The sequence below is a fragment of the Parasteatoda tepidariorum genome, unplaced genomic scaffold, assembly GCF_982258835.1.
Source record: "Parasteatoda tepidariorum strain Cologne lab strain unplaced genomic scaffold, Ptep-v5.0 scaffold_12, whole genome shotgun sequence".
NCBI lineage: Eukaryota > Metazoa > Arthropoda > Arachnida > Araneae > Theridiidae > Parasteatoda > Parasteatoda tepidariorum.
Window position 1 is genome coordinate 1,868,190 of NW_028257371.1, and position 23,445 is coordinate 1,891,634.

General features: G+C 33.9%; 1 long non-coding RNA gene across 2 annotated transcripts in view; it reads left to right on the forward strand.

Moving 5' to 3' along the window:
* Positions 1–23,445, forward strand: part of LOC110282414 (uncharacterized) — a 113,519-nt gene that overhangs the window by 83,250 nt on the left and 6,824 nt on the right. For both annotated transcript variants that reach the window (XR_015431038.1, XR_015431037.1), the window contains 5 exons: positions 3,650–3,724; positions 7,790–7,841; positions 10,733–10,796; positions 18,656–18,725; positions 22,040–22,112. This is a non-coding gene — a long non-coding RNA (uncharacterized LOC110282414). The remainder of the gene's footprint in view (positions 1–3,649; positions 3,725–7,789; positions 7,842–10,732; positions 10,797–18,655; positions 18,726–22,039; positions 22,113–23,445) is intronic.

The following is a 23,445-nucleotide window of genomic DNA, read 5'->3' on the forward strand; positions in this document are numbered from 1 at the left end:
CTGGTCCTGCACATTTTAATTAATAACTTATAACCGTTGTTGAACAGCCAACCAGTTTTTTTTTCTTTTTTTTTATGGGGGGGGGGGTTACAACTACTAATATTCAACTCCGTAGCCTTGTAATTTTGAAACTAATACAGAAGACAAGGGAACTCCTGTATAAAGTATTGGGAGAAAATGTACTATCTTGGAGGGCTGTTTTGGTGAAACTAACCAGCATTTGCGTTACATTGAGAGGAAATCCAAGAAAACCTCTCACGGTTAGCCTGACTGCACGGTTAGCCTGACTGATATAACATTTATATTTCCTTAATGAAATTTATATCAAATACCATATAGCGATTTAATTTCAGAATAATCGATCCCTTAGCAATATTTTTTATTTCACTTTATAACCTTCTTTGAACAGCAGACCTAATTTTAACTTTACGTCTACTAATGCTCAGCTTCGTAGCCTTGTAATTTTGAGCACAATCCAGAAGACAAAGGAACTCCTGGATCAAGTATTGGGAGAAATTTGCCTTGATGGAGGTCTTTTTGATGGAACTAACTCGCATGTACGTTACATGGGGAGGCAAAACACGAAAAGCTCCCACGGTTAGCTTGACGGCAAGGGGACTCTAACCCATGATCCGACTACCACCGAAGATAATTTACGCCAGACCTGCGGCATAAAATATCGGTGCAAACTAACCGGTCTGCGCAAGCCGGATGCGGAATTCGTATCGACCAGCTGTCGCTGGGATTCGAACCCGATTTACCTCATTGGAAGGCGATCGCTCAATCCCCTAAGCCATCACGGCTGAAATAAAGTATTATGAAAATTTTTAAAAAGCAACTTTTCTATGCACTAAAAAGTTATATTACGCGCAACTTATAAAAATTGAAATTACATAGCCTCGGCTGATTTTTTAAGGTTTTATGTTAATTTGATATAAAGTTCGTCTTAAAATGTGTTGCAAAAATATTTTATAAAATCTTTAAAGGAAGCAGATGAACGTTGGTGGGTTTTTTGCTTCATCAGCTTTTTGTTGGCCACCGTTCAAAATAATGGTTATAGTCAAAACAAGTTTTAGCTAAATTCTAGAAAACACAAGAGAGAAATTGTTAGCACACGCTACAAAAATTTCGGTCTGTACATGTTTTGACCGCTTTATGATTTAGAAAGATAAAAGTTTGAATTTGAACTCAAAATCAAACCGTTTTGACTATATCTAACAAAAAGAGAAGGTCATCAAAGGTTTTCACTCATTTTCGACCAAACAACCACGTGTTTAAATTTTTCTCCAAACATTACAGTTAATAGGAAATCGTTAACCTAACATTTTTTGTTGTTGCAAATGCCAAAAAGTTACGGCAAAACATTCTGTATCCAACTTCAGATAAATGGATTATGTTTGAGAATTAAAAATTTTGATTTGAAGCAACATTTGAAATCATTCTGCGATATGTAAGCACACCGAGGAAAATCTTTATCCAGCTAAACTTTTTCCTCAGTTAACCCTTAGAAAAAAGTTACGGTTGTAGCAAGTTCTAGAGAACTTTTGATCAAATAAACCAGAGAACATATTACACATCGGAACTATACCTAACAGCAAAAGAAAATCTACACAATCCTCTGTATGTCATCTTTTTACGTGTTTTCCTTTTTAATCAATCAGATGCAGGAGTGAACGAAATACATATATATGGTTAGCGCTGAAATCACATTTAAAATAAGCCGTTACATTGAAGTTAATCTGGTGCAGCCATCTTGTGTGTAATAAAAGAATTTAAAAAAATTCGGGCACAACAGACGGATATGTTTAAACCTTTTTGGTGCTTTACTTTTGAACGCTCTATCCCGGAAGTATCACGGGCACGAGAAATGGGAGACGAAAGCTCACCCCATGATTTTGACGGGAAAGAGGGGGAAGGGGCTTTGACCTAGAAACCACAAGTTTGGATTTTGGTCAAAAGGTCAGTTTGGTCTAAAGATCAGTCCATTTTATAGTAAATCGTAAAAGCACGTTACCCCATTAAAAAATACCGTTTGCCTGACCGCTAAAAAGTTTTATATCCAAAATCAGTTTTAGCTCATTTTAGACCCAGAAATCACGAATGAATTATGCCTCAAAATGTTAAGCTTAGTATAGGATATCGTTAACCCATCAAACCGTTTCTCCAAAATTTTAATTTGGCCCATTCGCCAAAAAATAGTATGCCTAAAAAAATCTTACAGAATTTTTGTCCACGACGCCACAAGTTTGAGTTATGCCCTAAAACGTTAGCCCGTTGTATAAAATTGCTTTAAAAATAAAAATAAAAAAAATAAAAAATCTTCCACCAGAATAAAAATTAGAGCCAAAATAGCTTTTAGTTTCCTTAAAAAAAATATGACACTTTGAAAGAAAGCTAAATTTTCTCCTCGTTGTACCATTCCGTAATCCCTTGTTTGTGCACAAAAGTGTTTCGTCACCGAATTAACACAGCTAATTTTTCAACCACATTTGCAAATTTAATTTACAATTATTAACCTATTGAGCCTCTCATGTTTACCCACTAAACAGTTTTTCTCAGCCAACCCTCTTCCCCCCCCCAAAAAAAAAGAAAGCTACGTCAAAAACTGGTTTTCAACAACAACAACAAAAATCAGAAATTAGAGTTTGTGTCTCAAAACGTTAGCCTATTGTAGGAAATCGTGAGCTCACTTTCGATCACCAAAACTTTTCAAAACTAAAATAAGTTTTAGCTTAATTATTGATTAAAAACTGAAACTTTTAATATTGCCTTCAAAGTTTGGTCAATATTAAGACAGTAAATGTCCACGGTAGATAACCTATTGAAAAACAATAATGGCCAAACCAGCATTTTGTACACATTTGATTAATCTAAGCATTTTTTCTTTAAATTTAAAATATTAAACCAGTACCGTATTATACACCCAATTAAGAAAATCTTTAGCCCACTTAAACTTTACAACGACGCAAGTTGTCTGAAATATTACCAAAAAACGAAACATTTCCATTCTACCGCTGCTAATCCATGCTCGGAAATCGTTACCCCCACCTTCTAAAAAATAATGATTAAGACAAATATTGGCTACTTTATAACCTGCAAACAAGTTCGAATTCGACCCTCTAAACCTTAACCCATAAAAATTTGTTTAATCCTGCGTTGAAACATCCACCAAGATAGGCTACAAAGCAAGTAAAAAGACTTGTCTGAATTTTGTTCCCCCCCCCCCCAAAAAAAAAAATCGTTAACTTTTCCACCAAAAAGTAATTATGGCCAAATAAAGTTTAAGCTTAATTTTTTTACCTGGAAAACACTATTAAAATTTTCCTCTAAACAATTGCTCTTTGTTTCTTCATAGTTATTCCATACCGCAAAATAATGGAAATAGTTTAAACTTATTTTTAATCAAAAAACTAAGAATTAGAATTTTCCCTGCTGACGTTAGACTTTTATAGGAAATCGTTAACCCACCCAATTTTTGTTAGCCTGTCCGACAAAAATCGAAAATTCTAATCAAAATATAGTGAGAACTTAATCTATATCTCTTTCGAGTTATCCTCTTTCTCAATTTCCTTAGGGAATTTCTAAAATTGTGCGCTTTGAAATATTTATTACAATATTTGATTTCTAACTATTTCCTTTGCTATTCCAGGTTTTGGCCTTTAGTTTTGTAAGAGGGAAGATACTGATAGCAACTAAAATAGGACTATTTGCTACTAAGTTCGAGGTAAGGCGACTATAGCTATTATTTTTACAAAAAAAATTAGCTCAAAAGTGACAATTTTTAAAAAAATTACAACTTTATAAAAAGATTTATTTAAGAAAAACTGTTGCCAAATAATAATTTGCCCCTTAATTTATCAAATTTATATATAAATATCAAATTTCGAAAAATTATCTGGAAATGGCGGAATAAGCAAACACTCAAATTCCAAATTGCGTCTCGTAATAATATCCAATCATACATCAAAATATCGGAAATGAAACGAAACAGAATGGAGAAAAACAATCAAGATGTGCTGCTAAGGAAATATGAAAGCGTCGAGGATGAAATCGGTGCATTGTGGGTAAAAAAAAAAGTGATTTATTAAATGTGATATTTTGACTTTGAACCTATTTTTTGTACCTATTTTTGAAAATGACCAAAAATAGATACAAAAAAAAGTGGGTTTTTCAATGAAACTGTCGCGCTTTGAGTGTGTGAAAAAAGTGATAATTCAACAATCGCGTATTATAACATCATATTCAAAATGCTGAAATTTCTTAAACTGCATTGAAATAACCAAAAATAAATATTGCTTTCCAGGGAGTCGGTGTGAAAAGTCCGATTATTTTTTTATATTACGCATGTATATACAATGTGAGGGTAATAGGTTAGAAGGTGATGGAACACAACTATGCAAACACGAATCACCCTACAATCCTTGATCGTAAATCGCTAGAGAACGAAACATGTTGTGTCACGAAAGGATGGGAAACAAGGTAGGCAGAGACTGGAATGGTAAAAAACCTATAAAATGAAGAAAAGTATTTTTAACAAAATGAAATTAAACGGTAAGACCCCCATCACGAGACCTGCTCTAACTTGCAACCGACAACATTAACGCAGGGATTAGCGAAAACACCACCTAAGTCAAAATTTTTGATAGTTTTCCATTGATGGACCAACATTGCCTTTGTGTTGATGATCAATAATTCCATCATGAAACATATTTTTTATGGTAACCAACATAATTAACCATCATCTCAATGTGACTGATTTATGATGATCCAACATAAGAATAACAACTTGTTTGGATCGTTTGTTCAGGTTGAACCAGCACGAATTTCCATCATAGTATCTTAGAAATCAAATGCTAGAGCGACCACTATCATCCCAATGTAGGGATTCAGATTAATTTATGATGGTCCAATATTAAAAAAAAAAAACACAAATTGTTTTGATTCCTGAGAACCAACAAGAATTCCCATTATGGAAATGTACAGTTGGAACCATCGAGGATCATCATGGATTGTTGTTTCATGAGAATAAAACTTCTCTTGATGGTTCACCATCATAAATTTAAGTAGCATTTTTTCATCGTGGATTGATGGAAGCTTGTGGGCATATCAAAAACCATGAACACATAATAAAAAATATTGGATGATGGTAACCATCATGAGTCGCACTGAAACCAACATAAACCATCAAAAAAATTTGATGGAACCATCAAGAATTTAGACTTGGGTATGCATTTCTCTTGTGGTGTCAGCAGTTACTGATATCAGAGGAAACAAGGACTTCAACAAAATCCATGGGACCATCGTCGTAGATGAGGCTCACTTCTTATGACGCTAGAAAAAAAAGTGCGCAAATGACAAATCAGGTATCAACCAGTTGATTGGACCACCACGACCTACTCGTCATCCCCAATACATGATATCTAAGGCGTTACGCACATCTACAATATAATCAGGAGTCCCGTCGTATTGAAACCACATGCGTTGTTTGATTTGTAATTGAACGCAAGTAAATAGTTCTGCTAACACCTCTCGCAAATACACAAGGTATGAATCTCTCTCCAGGCGTGTTTGCAGTAGGTATGGCCCAATCAGATGATCGTACACCATTCCGCCAAACATTTAGCCTGGAACAAACTTGGACGCAATATGTGCGGGCTCTCAGTTGCCCAATCATGATAGCTGTAGATATTGAAATACCATAGCATGTAAATGTCCATTCCTCAGTGAACAATACTTGTGCACAACGACTTGGGTCCACAGACATCTGCTGGAGAAACCACGTGGTAAAATTGATAAGTACCTGATAATCTAGGCCCTGAACTCTCTGCGCATGGTAGAGATGTATTCCTTGATCTCGTAGTATTCGCCACAACGTATTGCGGGAAACATAAACGGCCTGAAACATTTGCCTCGTGCTAGATTCAGTTCTCGCACTGATACGATGCGCAATTGGGTCCGTTACAGATCTTAGAGCTTCTCTTGCAATGTCGTCTGCAGTTCCGTACATGTAATATCTGCCTTCTCCTAATTCGAGTCAGCATTCATCTGATCGGAGATCCACAGAGCAATTAAAAATAGTTACTCTGCCATGCAATTTTATAATCGACATTGAACAGCCAGCCCAATTTTTGGGTTCACGACTACTAATGTTCAACTCAGTAGCCTTTTAATTTTGAATTCAATCCAGAAGATAAGGGATTTCCCGGAGCAAGTATTGGCAGAAATGTGTCTTCGTGGACGGCTTTTTGATGAAACTAACCCGCATTTGCGTTACATGAAGTGGAAAACCACGAAAACCTCCCACAGTTAGCGTGATGGCAAAGGGACTCTAACCCGTGATCCGTTTATCACTGAGGATTTTTTAAGTCAATACTGTGGTCTGTTCAACGCGGATGAGGATTTGATATCGATCAGCCACTGCTGGGATTCGAACCCGGTTCACATCATTGAAAAGCGAACGCTCTATCCCCTGAGCCATGACGGCTTTTTGCCGAGCAATTGAAAATACAACGATTGATTCCGAGAAAAGTGGATAGACAACTGTTTTTTTCTATTCTCAATGCTATGAAAGCTAAAATGGAATGCCAAAAAACTGATATCTATTGTTCTGGCGATAAGAAGTTTACTATGCTATGTAGTTCCTGTTGCAAGGATATTTTAACGAAGACCCCAACAACTCGGCTAGAGGTTTTATAAAGTTACATGCAGGATACTGGACGTGGCAGGTATCTAAGAACGCCATCTGTAACGGTGACGAAATTGTGCATCGTATCAACGCGAGAACTGAATCTTGCACGCGGGAAATATCTCAGCTCATTTACGTTTCCCTTAATGATAATAATGGCAAGGTTCTGCTTAATAACCATACATTGATTCCAAATGCATAAAATTCTAAGTTTGATTTTTTTTGACTGCATGACAGTACTGTGAACAGCCTTCTTATGGATCGCTGGGAGGCTCGCTCTAGTGAGTTGCGACTTACGTTCGAACCATATATTCTACTAGGATTTACTGTTCTGTTTAGTTCTGTTCTATCCTCTCCTAACGTAAGTACCATGAGTTTTGGGACATCTGTATATAAAGGAACATAATCAAGATTAACGAACATACGATGGGAATCTTTTATACCAAGCTCAAACTGGTCAGCGCTTGACACACTTTTCAAATAATGGACCCTATTATTACTTTTTATGTAATTTTTTTAATTCATGTGCTACTTTTATTAATCGAGACAAAGTTGTCTCGAATAATAGAAATAACACATAAATTAAATGGTAAGGTGATATGCAAGGTGAGAAACAAATCCATCTTGTGTTTGAAAGGCTTATCAACAAATTTTACTTGATAAATAGACTTTTTTTAAGAAATGTTCAATTTGTGAATCTTTGGTGATGCGGCAGAATTCGAATTCTTCCCACACTTGCTACAATATATCGCTATAAATGGTAGTTGATGTGGCCTTTCATCGTAATCCTGCTAAATAATAGTCACTTTGATTTAATCTCATAAAAAAATCACAGGTATTTAAATCTGGAGATCTGCAATTTAGACTGCTTTTTTTAAAATATGGTTCTACTGACGTAACTATTTCTCTAATAGGGAAGAGTTAGGAAGTTAATTGAGGGCCGCTAAGACCCTAAGTTCGTTCCTGAATGTCGTAGTGTATTGAAAATAATTGAGTTTTTAATACCATGTGCAAATGGCATAAAAATTCTTTTATATAGATTTGATTTGAGCACTTCAATTTTTTTTGAACTATTATTTTATTAAAGCAACTATTTTTTTATAGGAAACAGATATGGTGTCAGTTGAGCTGTATAACGTAGTACAACAAAATACAGGTAAGATAATAATTCTTTTGTTTTATTAATTCTGAAATCTTCACCTGTTTTGATCAAAGATTTAAATTTGTCAATGCTTGTTGCTACCAATTTAATTTCCTGGAGTCTTGAAAATGGGTGCTTGTCTTTGAGCGCTTGAAACATGTATACTGTTATTTCTTGTTTGAATATTTTTTGAAGCGAACGAAGTTTTAATCGGATAATAACTTAATGATTTAGTTTCTTGAAACTATTTGTTTAATGCAAAAAAAAATGCAAAAAAAAATGCATTTTTGATAGGCAATGATAAAAATTACGTTTAATTTTTAAAATAGAAAATAAGTACAAAAATTTGGGGCTAATAATAAAACCATGCGTCGACATTTAAGTCTAATTTATTAAATAAATCAATTTGCTGCCCAATGTAAATATTACATGCAAAGTATAAATACAAATATTGAATTGATACAAATATATGCTTACCTCCAAATGAAGCAATTCATTTTAAATACCTAGTATCTAATGAGATGCCACAATGTATTTAAAAAAATTAATTAATTAATCAATGTAAAATGTGAATAAAAACTAATGCAAGTAGATATTAAAACGCATGATTAAAAAAAGTAGTTTCAGATAAAATATTTAATAATAAAATCAAATAAAAGAAACTCCCTTAAGAAAAAGATCTCAGACTAAAATATTACATTTTACACTAAAAAGCTGAAATATTATAGCTCTTTTCAATGATCGATTAAAAGACTGACTCTGACACAAACAGAATGATTTTATGCTTCTAAAAAAGTGATACATCTGTAGTTCAAGAAATTCTTAATGATAAGGCAATTTTACTGGAGAGAATAATTCACACAAATGTTCCAAAATGGTTTTGAATAAAAAAATTGACTTAGTTAAGCATGAGAAGTTATTAAGAAATGTTAATTCATCTTTACATGAGATAGTTATTTATTCTAAAGCACTTTTTACGAATCTATTCTATTAACCTTTAAACTCTTATGTTCTTCTTGAAAGTGAATATTTAATTAAGGAAATGATAAGAAATCATCTAATATTTGGGATTTAAGGATTAATGCATTTTGATTGCCCTCTAGAAATGAAGTACAAGTGCACAAAATAAAAAATGGAACACCCTGAATATCTTTAATGATCTGATCTTCACGTTCTAGGACTCAATCTTAATGCTTCGATTTCCAATGATTCCTTTGTTTACAAGATTCCCAATAATAATGAACAAAATAAATTAAGAACATGAAAAAATAACTGCTGCAAAATAAAAATTTAAAAGAACTTGCTGCTCTGGAGCATCAGACGAAAAATTTTTTTTTTTCAGTGATAGAACTTTCGCCTTCCAATGCTGTGTCCCGGGTTGGAATCTCAGCTGTGGCTGATTGATACGAATTTCGCATCCGGCTTGCACCAACCACAGTGCTGGCGTAAAATATCCTCATTGGTAGACGGATCATAGGTTAGAGTCCCCTTACCATCAGGCTAACAGTGGGAGGTTCTCGTGGTCATGTAACGTAAATGCGGTATAGTTCCACCAAAAAGTCCCCCACGAAGGAAATTTCTACCAATACTTGATTCAGGAGTTCCCTTGTCTTCTGGATTGGGCTCAAGAATTCAAAAAACCCAAAAAATTGGGACGGCTGTTCAACGACGGTTATGAAATAAACTTTAAAAGTAGTTGCCAGAAATCACTACAAACTACTGTTTTTGTGTATCACACTACACGCTACACTACAAACAACGAAAAAAAAGTATCGGCTACAGTAGTTTCGCTACTTGTAGCGCTCTACTTCCGACCCATGAGGGTGCATTATTTTGATTCTCTTATCTCTGTGATGAATTTTCAAAAGGAAAGGAAAACTGCTAATTGATGCAACGGTGATCAGCCGGATGGATTCGCAATTCAGGTTGTTGGACAACTCTACGTGCATAGTTGGGTACGCTGCCTATCTCCAACCGCTATTTTATTAAAATTTCAATGTTAAAATGTGTTAGTACACTTAATTAATATGGGTGATATAGATGCATATTCAAAGAAAAATCTTAATAGTACAGTACTGTTTATCAGTAAAGTAAAAATACAGAAGAAACCAACGAGAGAGAAAAAAAATTTCTTTCCCACAATGCTTCACTATTCCCAGTATTGGTTAGGAGGAGAGGAGGGTGCAAATCTACCGGGTCACAAAGTCCTACATGTTCAAATCAGTACCTCTGGGGGTACAGGATTGGAGATCGATCATTCTCTGATTCAGGTCAAAATTACGATCTGCGGATGAATGAATGGGTCCGCCCTATATTTGAGTGCGACATATGGTGTGGCAGAAGTCTAATTCTTGGCCATAGATGGCGCCACTGAAAAACAAGAAACGCACACTCTGCCTTAAATTTGCTCGGTTTCACCAAGTAGGCTTGCCCGTGTGGCAAGTGGCATTAGCAACAACAACAAGAACCTCTGTTACTGTGCCCCTAAACGTTGTTTTCTCCCTTACACACAGGGACCACGCCTAACATCGGGGAACTAGTTTACATTATGTCATTGAAGGCTAGACTTGTTTACCTATGTACATTATTTGACAAAACTACTCGTTCAGATACTCGCATGAATTATTGAAATAGTTTATTTTAATGACATTGCTTTTTGTAACTAAAAATAAGCTCAATCTTTTTCCGGAAATTTTTTTTTATTACAGTGCAGCAAACGGAAAAAGTGTAAAATATCATAATTAAAATTAATATATTTTACACTTTTTTCCGATCAACTTATTGGACGGAAGGCACTTTTAGATAATAATAAATAAATGGATTGAAAAGAATTATTTTTAATTTCTAATGCAAATACAAAAATGCAACATTTTTATTTCTTAAAATAGTTTTATATCCTCTTACAGGTTGGAAAGACTATTTGAGGGGATGACTCGCCTACCTATGATTGAAGTTCTTTTCAAATGAGCGGTAATTCCAATCTTTTAAATATCTATCAATTAATCATTTACCACGTGGTTGATCATGTGTAACACTGCAGATGAAAAAACTAAGCGCTAATTCTCTTTATGCGGACAAAATTGTGCTCTAGTTTATTTTAAAAATCAAGGTCATGTATTTATAAATTTATTATTGCGCTTTTGGCATAGATAAAAGATTTTTCTTTAAAAAAAATAAGGACGTTGTTTCTGCAATTAATATACCGAAATGTTTCACTGTGTGATACAGGGAGTTACATAGCATAGAGGGAGTTATGTTTGATTAACCTCCCCCCACCGTAGTTTTTACATATCTCGGAAACTTTGCAAGTAATTTTTAACGTAATAAAGTGTTCTCTTTAATACTTGTTTGTGTATGCGTCACAAGACATCAAAAAATAAATTTATTTCCTGATAAAGAGGCGATGAAATATCCACAAAAATTTGAATTCTAAAAATGAGAGGAGAATTTTCAAGTATTCATCTCAGAATTTGCACCTAATTGTTCATTTTTAATATAATCTAAAATAAGACATTTATATCACACTATACATAAACAGATGGAATCAAATTTGATACATGCGTACAGACTTTTGCACCCTATTTCAGTGTTTAAAATGTTGTGAATTTCATATACGCATTGCATATGATTTTTACAATCCAAATAAACATTACATCTTTATGCAACACAAACAACACTGCGAAAACTTCCTTTTTTCATTGATAAATTTTGTACGTTAACTAAATTGTAGATTTGCGATGTATAAAATGAAATCATTTATATATTGAAGTCATACTTCAATTAAACTTGCAAGTAATTCAGCCTAGAATTTGCCTATTAGAAAATATTTGCGCTTTAATGTTTATTTTTAATATAATGTAAAAGACATTTTTATCACACGAGGCATTAACACATGGAATCCTATGCTTACAGACTTTCGCACCATCTTGTAAAACTTAAAAACTTTGTGAATTTTTCATGTGCAGTGCATGTAATTTTTTCAATCCAAATAAACATTGCATCTTATTTATTCAACTCAACTCTGCAAAAAAAAATTTTTTTTCGTTGGCGAATTTTGTTCTTCAACTACATCAAAGATTTGCGATATACAGTCCGTGTCCAAATTAATAGAGACACTATAAGATTATATGTGAAATCTTAATTATCAGGTGATACTCTACAGTTTTTGCACGACTGAAACCGGTTTGCACTTGTTTACGTTCGTGTATCAATAAGTTAACATTGTAATGCAAAACGTTAAAAATGAATACAAATAGGAAGAATATAAAAAAATCTCCTGAATGATGTATGTTTAAATATAAAAAAGTATTTCATATAAACTCGTACAAAACATGTCATTATCAAAATACTACAGTGCGTCTAGTGATTTGGTCTAATTATTAAATTATAATTATATCTTACCTGATATAATAAATCTATATAAACTCATGTTTGCGAAAATTGCAACACCATGAAGGACTTATGCGAGTGAACTGAATTTTTCAGGAAATGCAAAGTAGAGCATGATATGCAAATGATTAGAATTTCAGATTCGTCGCGCATGCGTATGCTGAGCAGCGCCCTCTGAACGGCAGATGGATCCGAATAAATAGACGGATGCAACCAAGCGAGTATGGTTATCGGTGGTTATCTGCTAGTGGTAAATGTTAGCTTAGTCATTACTTATGCCTATTCGACGAAAGAGAGCGAGATTTCAACAACTTACGGAGTTTAAACGGGGGAGAATCATCGGCCTTCGTGAAGCTGGATTATCTTATCGTGCAGTAGCCGCTCGTGTGCAGCGTAACATCAGCACAGTGATGCGTGTTTGAAAGCAGTGGATGGACGAGCGTCAGACAACTCGGAAATCCGGGAGTGGACCCTGAAATGTCACGTCAGCTCGCGATGATAGACACTTGTTCGGCGTTGCGCTAACGGACCGTACGGCTCCCTCTAGACAACTGGCAGCACGGTGGTCAATAGCAACAGGTGTTTCATTGTGTGCTTTATCAATTCGTAGACGTCTGCTGCAGCGTGGACTGCGCGCAAGGACTCATTTATACAGGATCCCCCTCACGCTAAACCTTCACCGCCTGCGGCTGCAATGGGCCAACCAGCATAGGGACTGGCTTGCTGATTGGCAGCGTGTCGTGTTTTCTGACCAATCTCGCTTCAATTTGTGGTACAATAATGGCCGCATTCGTGTCAGACACTATGTCGGTGAACGCCATCTTCCGGAGTGTGTTATCGAACGCCACAGTGGACGAACACCCAGGGTTATGGTCTGCGGTGACATAGCATATCATGGACGATCTCAATTGCTGCGAATTGTGGGCAATCTGAACAGCAACCGGTACATCAGTGAAGTCCTACAGCCCCAAGCTGTTCCCTTCCTTCAAGCCTTGCCAGGTGCTGTATTTCAACAGTACAATGCCCGCCCTCATATTGCTAGGACTGTTCAATCCTTCCTTGCATCGCGACAGGTACAACTTCTTCCTTGGCCGGCGTATTCCGCGGATATGTCGCCGATTGAACATGTGTGGGATTTCGTTGATCGAAGTTACGCTCGTAATCCTCGTCCTGTTGCTTCTAAAGACGAACTTTGGGTACGCATACAAGCAGTATTGAATTCTCTTCCTCAGACAGACATTCAAAGTTTGCTTGACTCCATGCCATGTCGTGTGGCAGCACTTATTGCGGAGAGTGGCGGTTGCACAAAATACTGATTTCGATCTCTTGTTATTGTTTGTTTGCTTTGAAAGTTTAATCATTTATTTGTACCACTACCACTCAACTGTTTATTAAATTTCATTCAATTATGACGATTCCTTCATGGTGTTGCAATTTTCACAGACAGGAGTTTATATATTTCTCTTACACGGCGACAAAAAAAAGCCTCATTACAACTCCCCGAATGGCAACGCTAGAAAATCGACCCATGATTGCCGCTAAAAATGTCACATGCCAAATCTAGCTGAGATGGCTCAACACATAGCGCTTTTATAAACGGAAACTGAAGTAACCAGAGAGCATAAGCTAGGCAGAAGTGAGTAGTCTTTGTCGATAGATCTCTATTTTAGTATTTTGTCGAAAGCGCTTTTTTTCACGAATTTATATATTACGAATTTATTTGACGATTTTTTATTTATATCACGAATTTATTTGTTTTACTAGAATTTATTTGTTTATGCAGGTTTTTTCAATTTAATTCACTTATTTCAGTTTTTAATAGACTTAATTACAGCCAAAATTTTAACCTTTTTTAAAGAGATATCAGTTTTAGAAATTGTGTCTTAAGATTTTATATTATAGCACATTTCTAATAGGTTTAACGAATTACATGTCATTTCTTTGAATTCAAATTTATTTTAATGACTTAGTATTTACTAAAAAGATGTAATTTTTTTTAAAAAAAAAGTTGTTATATAGATTTGAATGATTGTTTTGAATTCTTAGAATTTTGTGCATTTGCAATGTACCTAAGTTAGTAGCGAGCGAAGCAAACCCTATAAGATTGCGTAGCAATTTTCGGGGGTTGGCGAGCGTTAACGAGCAGGGGACGCAGCCCACAAGTAATATATATTTATCTAATAGATCGTCTAAATTATTCAATTGTCGAATTTATATTATATATCGTCTAATTTCACCAATTGATACGCGAACGTCAACAATTGCAAACAGTCGTTTAAAAACAACAAAGCTGTATAGTATCACGTAGTATACAGCTTTGTTTTACGTAGTATAGTTTTACGTAGAATCTTATAGTGCGTCTAATAATTTGCCCAGGCACTGTATAATCGCCTTTAACAAAGAAATTAATTGTATTTAAGAAAAAGTTTGTGCTTGGGAATTAACTGAATTCTGGATCGTCTGCTCCTGACGTCACAGCTACTGCGAAAATCAGATTTTTTTTTCAAGCCGGCGTTGTTATATTCATCCTCAGCAAAATCTCATTTTACAGTGGATACATTAATTGCAATTTCTTTAGAAAAACTGATTATTATTTTTCGATACCGTTAGAGAAATTGCATCTTAAAAATTATTTACACCAAAAATTCTTGAAAATCATCGAATGCAGAATAAAAGTCACGAAAATATTCGTGATCGGTAAACACGCTTGTCTTGCACATTTTAATTAATAAATAAAATATTTTATTTCATAACAGCAGACCCAATTTTTTTGAGGTTTACGACTACCAATATTCAACTCCGTAGCCTTTTAATTTCGAAAATAATCCGGAAGACAAGGGAACTCCTGGATCAAGTGTTGGAAGAAATTTGCCTTCATGGAGGACTTTTTGGTGGAACTAACCCGCATTTACATTACATGGAGAGGAAAACCTCGAAAACCTTCACGGTTAGCCTGACGTCAAAAGGAAACTCTAACCCATGATCCATCTACCATTGAGAATATTTTACGTCAGAACAGCGGTCGGTGCAAGCCATCGCTGGGATTGGAACCCGGTTCACGTTTAATTTCTGATTAAATTACTTCCACCTGGGATTTTAATTCAAAAATTGATAAATTTTGGAACATTGTTAACTACCCGACAAAATGTAGTAAAAATGAAGTTTCAGTTTATTCATAATCTAAAAATCAACAGCACATTTTAATTTATGAATAAAATATTTTATTTTATAACAGCCGTTGAACTGCCGACCCAATTTTTTTTATTTGTGGGGGGGGGGAGGGGTTTACGAGTATTAATGTTAAACTCCGCAGTCTTGAATTTTGAACCTAATCCAGAATACAAGGGAATTCTTGGATCAAGTATTGGGAGGAATTTGCATTTGTGGAGTACTTTTTGATGGAACTAACCCGCGTTTGCGTTACATGGAGAGAAAAACCACGAAAACCTCCCACGGTGAGCCAAGCTGCAAGGAAATATAAGATTTATATTTCTTTGATAAGATTTACATCAAGCACCATACATGGATTTATTTTCAGACTAATCGATCTTTTAGCAATCATTTTTTATTTCAATTTATAACCATCGTTGAACAGCTGACCCAACTTTGGGTTTACGTCTACCAATGTTCAACTCCGTAGCCTTGTCATTTTGAACCCATTAAGGAAGACAAAGGAGCTTCTGAATCAAGTATTGGGAGAAATTTTGCCTTTGGTGATCCTTGTGATGGAACTTAAATCATTTGTGTTACATAGAGAGGAAAACCTCCTACGGTTAGCCTAACGGCAAGGGGCTTTCTTTCTCTCCAGACGCGGATAAGTACCTACGTTAGTACAGTTCTTACCCGTATAATCCGCGTCTGGCCACTATTCCAGCCAACCTCAACCAATTATTTAAAATTTCAAAAGAAAGGAGGTTACAATTTTGTTTATAAATGTACAGAAATATTTTTTTGTTTATAAATATACAGAAATAACAATTATAGTTTAAACAAGAATTTTTTTAATGTATATATGGCATATAGAAAGTGACAATAAATGAATTTTGAAAAGTAGAGAAGAAAAAGGTTAATAAAAAAAATGTTTTTTTTTTAGTTCTCGATTAAAATTTTGATTCTCAGGTATTAAATAATAAAATAAAGCAATTAAAATGCTATAATAATAAATAAAAAATTGAGTAGAAAAGATATGTACAATATTTACAACATACGGCAAGGGGACTCTAACCCATGATCCGTCTACTACTGAGGATATTTTACGCCAGCACTGTGGGAGGCGCAAGCCTGATGCGGAATTCGTATCGACTAGCCTTCAGCGGGATTCGAACCCGGTTTACCTCATTGGAAGGCGAACCTCTGAGCCATCACGGATCAAATGAAATATTACAAATTGTTTTTTAAAAAAACTGCTCTGTGCTTTAAAAAGTAATAGTGCGAATAACTTGAGATTACATAGTCTCGGCTGATTTTTTAAGGTACTATGTTAATTTGATATAAAGTTCGTCTTAAAATGTGTTGCAAAAATATTTTATAAAATCTTTAAAGGAAACGCAAATGAACGTTGGTGGATTATTTGCTTCATCAGTCTTTTGTAGGCCATCGCGCAAAAAAGGTTATAAACAAAAAAAAATTTAGCTAGATTCTGACCTAGAAAACACAAGACTGAACTTTACGTCAAAAGTAAGCCTCTTGTAATAAATTGTAAGCACACACTACTAAAAGTTCTGTCCATACAGTTTTTGACCGCTTTATGAATTAGGAAAAAAAAGTTTGAATTTAAACTGAAAATCAAACCTTTCTAATTATATCTAACAAAAGCGATATGGTCAAAAAAAGTTTTCACTAAGTTTCGACTAAACAACCACGTGTTTTTACTCCAAATATTAACAGTTATTAGGGAATCGTTAACCCAACAACCATTTTTGCTGTTACAAACGCCAACAAAGTTATGACCAAAACAGTTTGTATCCAACTTCTGTTAAATGGATTAAATTTGAGCATTATTAATTTTGATTTGAAACGACATTTGAAATCATTCTATTATACATAAACACATAGAGGAAAATTGTTATACAGCTAAATTGTTCCTCTAGTCAACCCTTAAAGAAATTACGTTTTGTAGTGTGTCTACCACTACAAAAATATAATTCTAATTCACTAGTATATAAGACATGTTACTTGATTCTATGGTGGGGTAACTTTTCATAGATGAAGGTTGACATTGTCGATAACTGCTCTCCCCACATTGGTGACCCGGACGTGATGTGAACACGCTTACCTTGACGGAAACTCCCACTTCGATTTGAACACGCCTACTTCGATGGATGGTTCCCGTTGAACAGTTGATTTTCTACTTGTGACTGCTACAATATCTACCTCGCGCTGTTGCAACTGAGTCTCGATCACACACAACGTATAGACTCGACTGCTAAAGGTAGCACTGGAGCGACCACGACCGTGAACTTAATACAGTTCTCACAATCAGCAAGCAAAAAGTACGGTGATCTTAAAACAGCTCTCCCGGCTTCTCACAAAACAGCAATGAATCAGCTAGTGGTATCCGTTCATCGTATACTATCGTAGATAAAATTCTGGTGGGGGAGTACTGTAGTGTGTCTACCACTACAAAAATATAATTCTAATTCACTAGTGTATATAAGACATGTTAACTCGATTCTATGGTGGGGTACGTTTACATAGATGAAGGTTGACAATGCCGATAACTCCTCTCCCCACATGTTTGTCTCCCCACTCCTAGCGAGCCTTTGATCTAATAAAGAAGAGAACACATATCGGCGTCTGGAACTCTCCCTTTCAACGAAAGAAAATCTACACCAACCTGCATCTCTGTCTGGTTTTACATGCCTACCTTTTTAACCAATCAGATACATGCAGTGTGAGGGTTGGATGAACTCAAAAACAATACTCATGTAATTGCTTTATAATTTGTTTTTAATAATCAATATATATCTTAAAATAAATAAACAAGCAAGTCTTGCTAAACCACGATGAAAAATAAAGCTATCTCTTACACAGTCTGTCTATGGGAAGAATTACCCTAGCCATATGTCTAGGGCAGTGGCGGTGACTATGATTACAAGGTTTAATTATTTCAAGTAAGAGTATTGGGTCACTATTTAAGATGGGATTTAGCTGGTTTCTGTGGCAGCAGACGGCCATAGATTTTGTTCTAAGGGGAGTTTTTTTATTTGGACTGTAAAGTTTAAGTCTAGTCTAGTTTTTATGTAGACTATAAGTCTTTATATAGACTCTATAAGTTCCTCTCTTCGTTTTCCGCTAATCCAGTGATCTTTCTCACAGTGCACTTATTCGTTTTGTAAAATATAATTGTCTTAAATGTATTAATAAATTCTTATTTAATTTTGAGATTTGAAAATGCTTATCACATTTATATCTTATTGTTTTCTTTGCAATTTTTACAGAACAAGTGTGGCCTTGGTTTCTTTATAGGGAAGAGTTATGACGTTAATAATGTAATGCACCATAATTTAGGTACGGATTTCATTTTTATGTTCCATTAATTTTAAAATCTCCATGTGTTCTGACTAATCATTAAATTCTTCACTTTTTACTTCGCAATAAAGATTCCGAAACAGTTTAATTTTTATTCGAGATGCAGTAGAAATACTATTTTAGTTTTTTGAAAACACTTAGTGCAGCTTAATGATGCTAACTGTCCCTTTTGCTGGCTTTTTTATTCTCGTTAAAATGTGAATTTCAAAACCTATTCTCTTAAACTCTCAGTAATCTGAATTCTCATTATTCAGCGATCAGACTCCTTTAAACTTGAATTTTGATGTAAACAATATTTTTTTTTCTCATTAATTTAAGAGCTTTTACCCAAATGGTAAACAATCATTAAAAAATTGCTTTACTTTCATGATGTTTTCTGAGAATATTTTGAATGATACCTTACAATGAATGATACCTTTGAAGGATACCTTTAAACTTGAAATGTTCTAGTAATATTTTAAAAATGTTTTAAATTTCAGTAAAGATTAGAAAAATTCGGTAATCTCCATTTACCCATCAAACTTTTTGTTTGATTGCCCGCTAAAAAATTCCCCACAGAAATTGTAGCTGATTTTTTGACCAAATCAGCAAAAATTTGGATTTACAATCTGAAGGTATTAAATTTAATCTATCATCGCTATCCCGATAAGAATTTTGTTGATTTGTCCACAAAAAATAAATACATAATAATAATATTCTTCGAAATAAGTTTCAGCTAATTTTCGACGAATTTTTTTCTAACTAATTCGACGAATAAGTTTAAATTTCGCCTCCAAATTTAAACCCAGTTTCGGACATTGTTAACCTAAGTAAAATAATTGTTTGCCCATTTGTCAAATTATGTTTAGGATTAAATAAGTTTTAACGATGTATTAACTTAGAAGATAATTTGCTTCCAAACAGTGGCCCATTGCATAAAATTATTAGTGCATTTTAATAACATGACAAAATGGAAAAACAAGAACAAACTATAAACCTCTTTGTCCTTGAAACAATAAATTTGAACTTTGTCTTGAAATGTTTGCCCATAGTAGCAAACCATTATCCAACCAGAAATTTCCTGTGACTTAAAAGTATTTGTCCAGTGTAAACATTCGTTACGAGGTTTACAATAAAAATAGCCTTTTCTGAAGAAGACCAAGCTGGCCAATTTTTTCAAAAAAGCTAGAGTAGGAAATATTCATTCCATCTAAACTTTTCTTTACCAAACCTCCCATATAAATACATGGTTACTTCGGAATAAACCCCTTAATCTTACTATGTTAAAAAAACGGTCATAAAAGCGCCTATTTCTTATTCAATTAAATTATATACATAGAAAAGATGTAAGTACAATATTTATGCATGCATTTTTGATTTTCGAGATTTTTTCTTAGCTTGAAATTTAAAACTCCATGCAACTCTGACTCCATATTGTACTCAATATTAAACAGTATTTTATCACAGAGCACAGTATTCACAAAGAGCATAAGTAGCTGGGCTAAGTGTACGAAATATATATCGCAAATACATATATTTGGATGGTGCTGACACCTTGTTTAAAATAAACTCTTGTTACATTAAAAATAATCTGGTGCAGCCACCTTCTATATAAGAAAAGAATTTAAAAAATTTGGGGCACAAGAGACGGATATGTTTAAACCATTTCGGTGCATTACTTTTGAACACTCTCTATCCCGAAAATATCAGGGGCACGAGAAATGTGAGACGAAAGCTTATACCTTGATTTTGACGAGATTCAGCTGGAAGGGGCTAAGTTAATCTTTGACCTAGAAACCACAATTTTGAATGTTACCTCTAAACGTCATTTCAATTTATAGTATACCTTAAAAGCACCTTTTTCCCATTAATAAATACCATTTGCCTGACTGTTAAAATGTTTTACATCCAAAATCAGTTTTAGTTTATTTTTGACCTGGAAATCACGAATGTATTATGTATCAAAACGTTAAGCCCATTACAGGATATCGTTAACCCATCAAACCGTTTTTCCAACCATTAAAATATGGCCAAAGTCAGTTATCTAGTTTTTGATTAAATTACTTCAAGCTGGAATTTTAACTCGAAAGTTAATAAATTTTTGAACATTGTTAACTATCCTCGAAAAAGTAGTAAAAATGAAATTTCAATTAATATAATCTAAAAACCAAAACTTTAAACTTTGCTTCGAAATGTTAGTCTATTGATCAAAATAACTAGCTCACTGAATATTTCGGTGGCCCATTAGGCAAAAAAAACTATTGGTCATTTGTTAGATACACGGCGATGAATCTGAAGTTTCCAGCAGTTTTAGTCTTTTAAGAAGTCCATTAATCCGTGATAAACGATATTGGGTCTTTAAAAAGAGTAAAAAGAAAGTTTAAAAGTTTCAAAATATTTTTTTAAAAAAAAACACTCTTTTAAATTTTAATGCTAGATTGGCTTTTTACTTCGTTGCTTTCGCGTGTCATTCGTGGCACGTGTTAGTCACTTTTGCGTTAACCCATCTGAAATTATTGCTTCTTTAAACAGGTAAAAAAATGTTTTTTTCAAAACCAAGCTATATAAGTCATTTCTGACAACAAAAACCGTTAGGTTTGAAATTTTCCTCCAAAAAAACATCGTTAGTCCATATTAAACTATCAAAATTTTAATTTGGCAAATGTTAAATGTCATGGCTAAAAAAATATAATGGCTAAAAGAAATTTAGCAGTATTTTTGTCCTTGGCGCCACAAGTTTGGGTTATGCCCTAAAACGTTAACCCGTTGTAAAAATTGCTTTTTTTGTAATATTACTTCGGAAATATAATTTACTTTTCATTTTTAATATAAAATTACGAAAATCATTATATTTTCAATGCTATATTTAATTATTTAAACGTACTATATTAATTATTTTTTATTTTTGCTCGCCATATTTCAGCCGCCATTTTGTTTTGTTTTTTTGCTATTTTTAGTGTATTTCAAAATTTCAACTATGAATTCAATTTACCTGCACATAAAAGCCCCTAAATTTTGAAACAAATTTTATCGAATTACTAAATTTGGCCACGAAACCAAGGATGCTGGCCCACTGTGCAAACGTTAAATTTGTATAGGAAATCGTTGAACCACCTAATTTTTTGCTAGCCTGTCAGACAAAAATAGAAAATTCTAATTAATATTTATTGAGAACTTTATCTCTTTTAAGTTACTCTCCTTCTCCCTGTTTTACGGAATTTTCTAACTTGTGCTCTTGTAAATACTTATTACAATTCTAGATTTGATCTATTTGATTCCTAGTTATTAATTTATTTATTTTTTTGCAATTTCAGGTTGTTGATGTTGCCTATATTTAAGAGTGAAGAGAAAGCCTTAAAAATGCGACTATTTGATACTAAGTTCCAGGTGAGGAGAAGGTGGCTATTATTTTAACCAAAAATTGCTCGAAAAGTCAGAAAAAAGACGAATTTATGAAAAGATAAATTTAAAATGTTTTTTTATTCCTGCTAAGCTCATAAGTTGCTTCATATCTAACTATATAACTCGTATACAAATATAAGATTTCGAAAAAAATCATATGAAAATGGTCGAAAAGCGATGAATAAATTCGTAAAAAAATGCATGGTGACAGATTTTAATTTGTATTAAAACCTTCATTAGCAATATCAAAAAGTGATAATTCAACTTCCTATTCGCATGACGTAATAACAGGATATTTCAGAATTTTATTATAATAAGAAAATAATAATAATAATAATAATATTTTTAAAAACCACGTTTTTGTAGTGGAGAATAATAATTAAAAAATAAAAATTTGAAAAACGAAAAACGTGGGGCGCATGAAATACATAACAGTAATGTTTTATTAGTGTGTGTATGTGTGCTTATGAGAATATGTGTATGTAAATCTGTAATTATATCTGAATGTGGATGTGTATGTAGAATACGTTTGTGTGTATGCATGTATGTGGATGTGCATGTGTATGAGTAAGAAAATTTGTATATGTACTGTTATGTATTTCATGCACCCGACGTTTTTCGTTTTTCAAATTTTTATTTTTTAATTATTATTCTCCACTACAAAAACGTGGTTTTTAAAAATATTATTATTATTATTATTTTGTACTCACTTCCAAGGTCTCTTTTCACTCACTGCACACAAAACTTCTCAACTGACATGTGACACTAATTTGAAATAATCGAATCGACAACAAAAGACAATTGCGAAAATATTAATTTTTCTTTAATTTTATTTTACTTTGTATGCCTTTTTTCTCTTCATTTTCATGCATTGTCATCCAATTCTGAACTATATGCCAAATTTGAAGTCTGTAGCTAGTCGGGAAGTTAGTTTAAAATCGATTACAAAATTTCATCCGAACAGACCTGCACGAAGGCAAGTTAATGTAAACGTGGTAAAAACTATAGAAAATTGACTAAAAATAATCAGTAAACTACGTCGAATTATTATTGAATGCCTCAAATTAAATGTGTCAGAATGATAATTCGAAGTTCAAGCGTCGCAATCTCATATAAAATAATATTGGAATTTCAAAATCCGTGAGGAAATGATCAGTAAACGACATGGGTTAGTCGCTATTCAGCGTGTTAGATCAACAACTTCTAGACAAAAGGTCTCGGCATGGATCAATTTAGTTCTCAGACATAAAGAACACAAACTGCGCAGTGGATGAAAAATAGGAACGATGTCGCTGCGTTCGGGCTACTAACAAGGGAG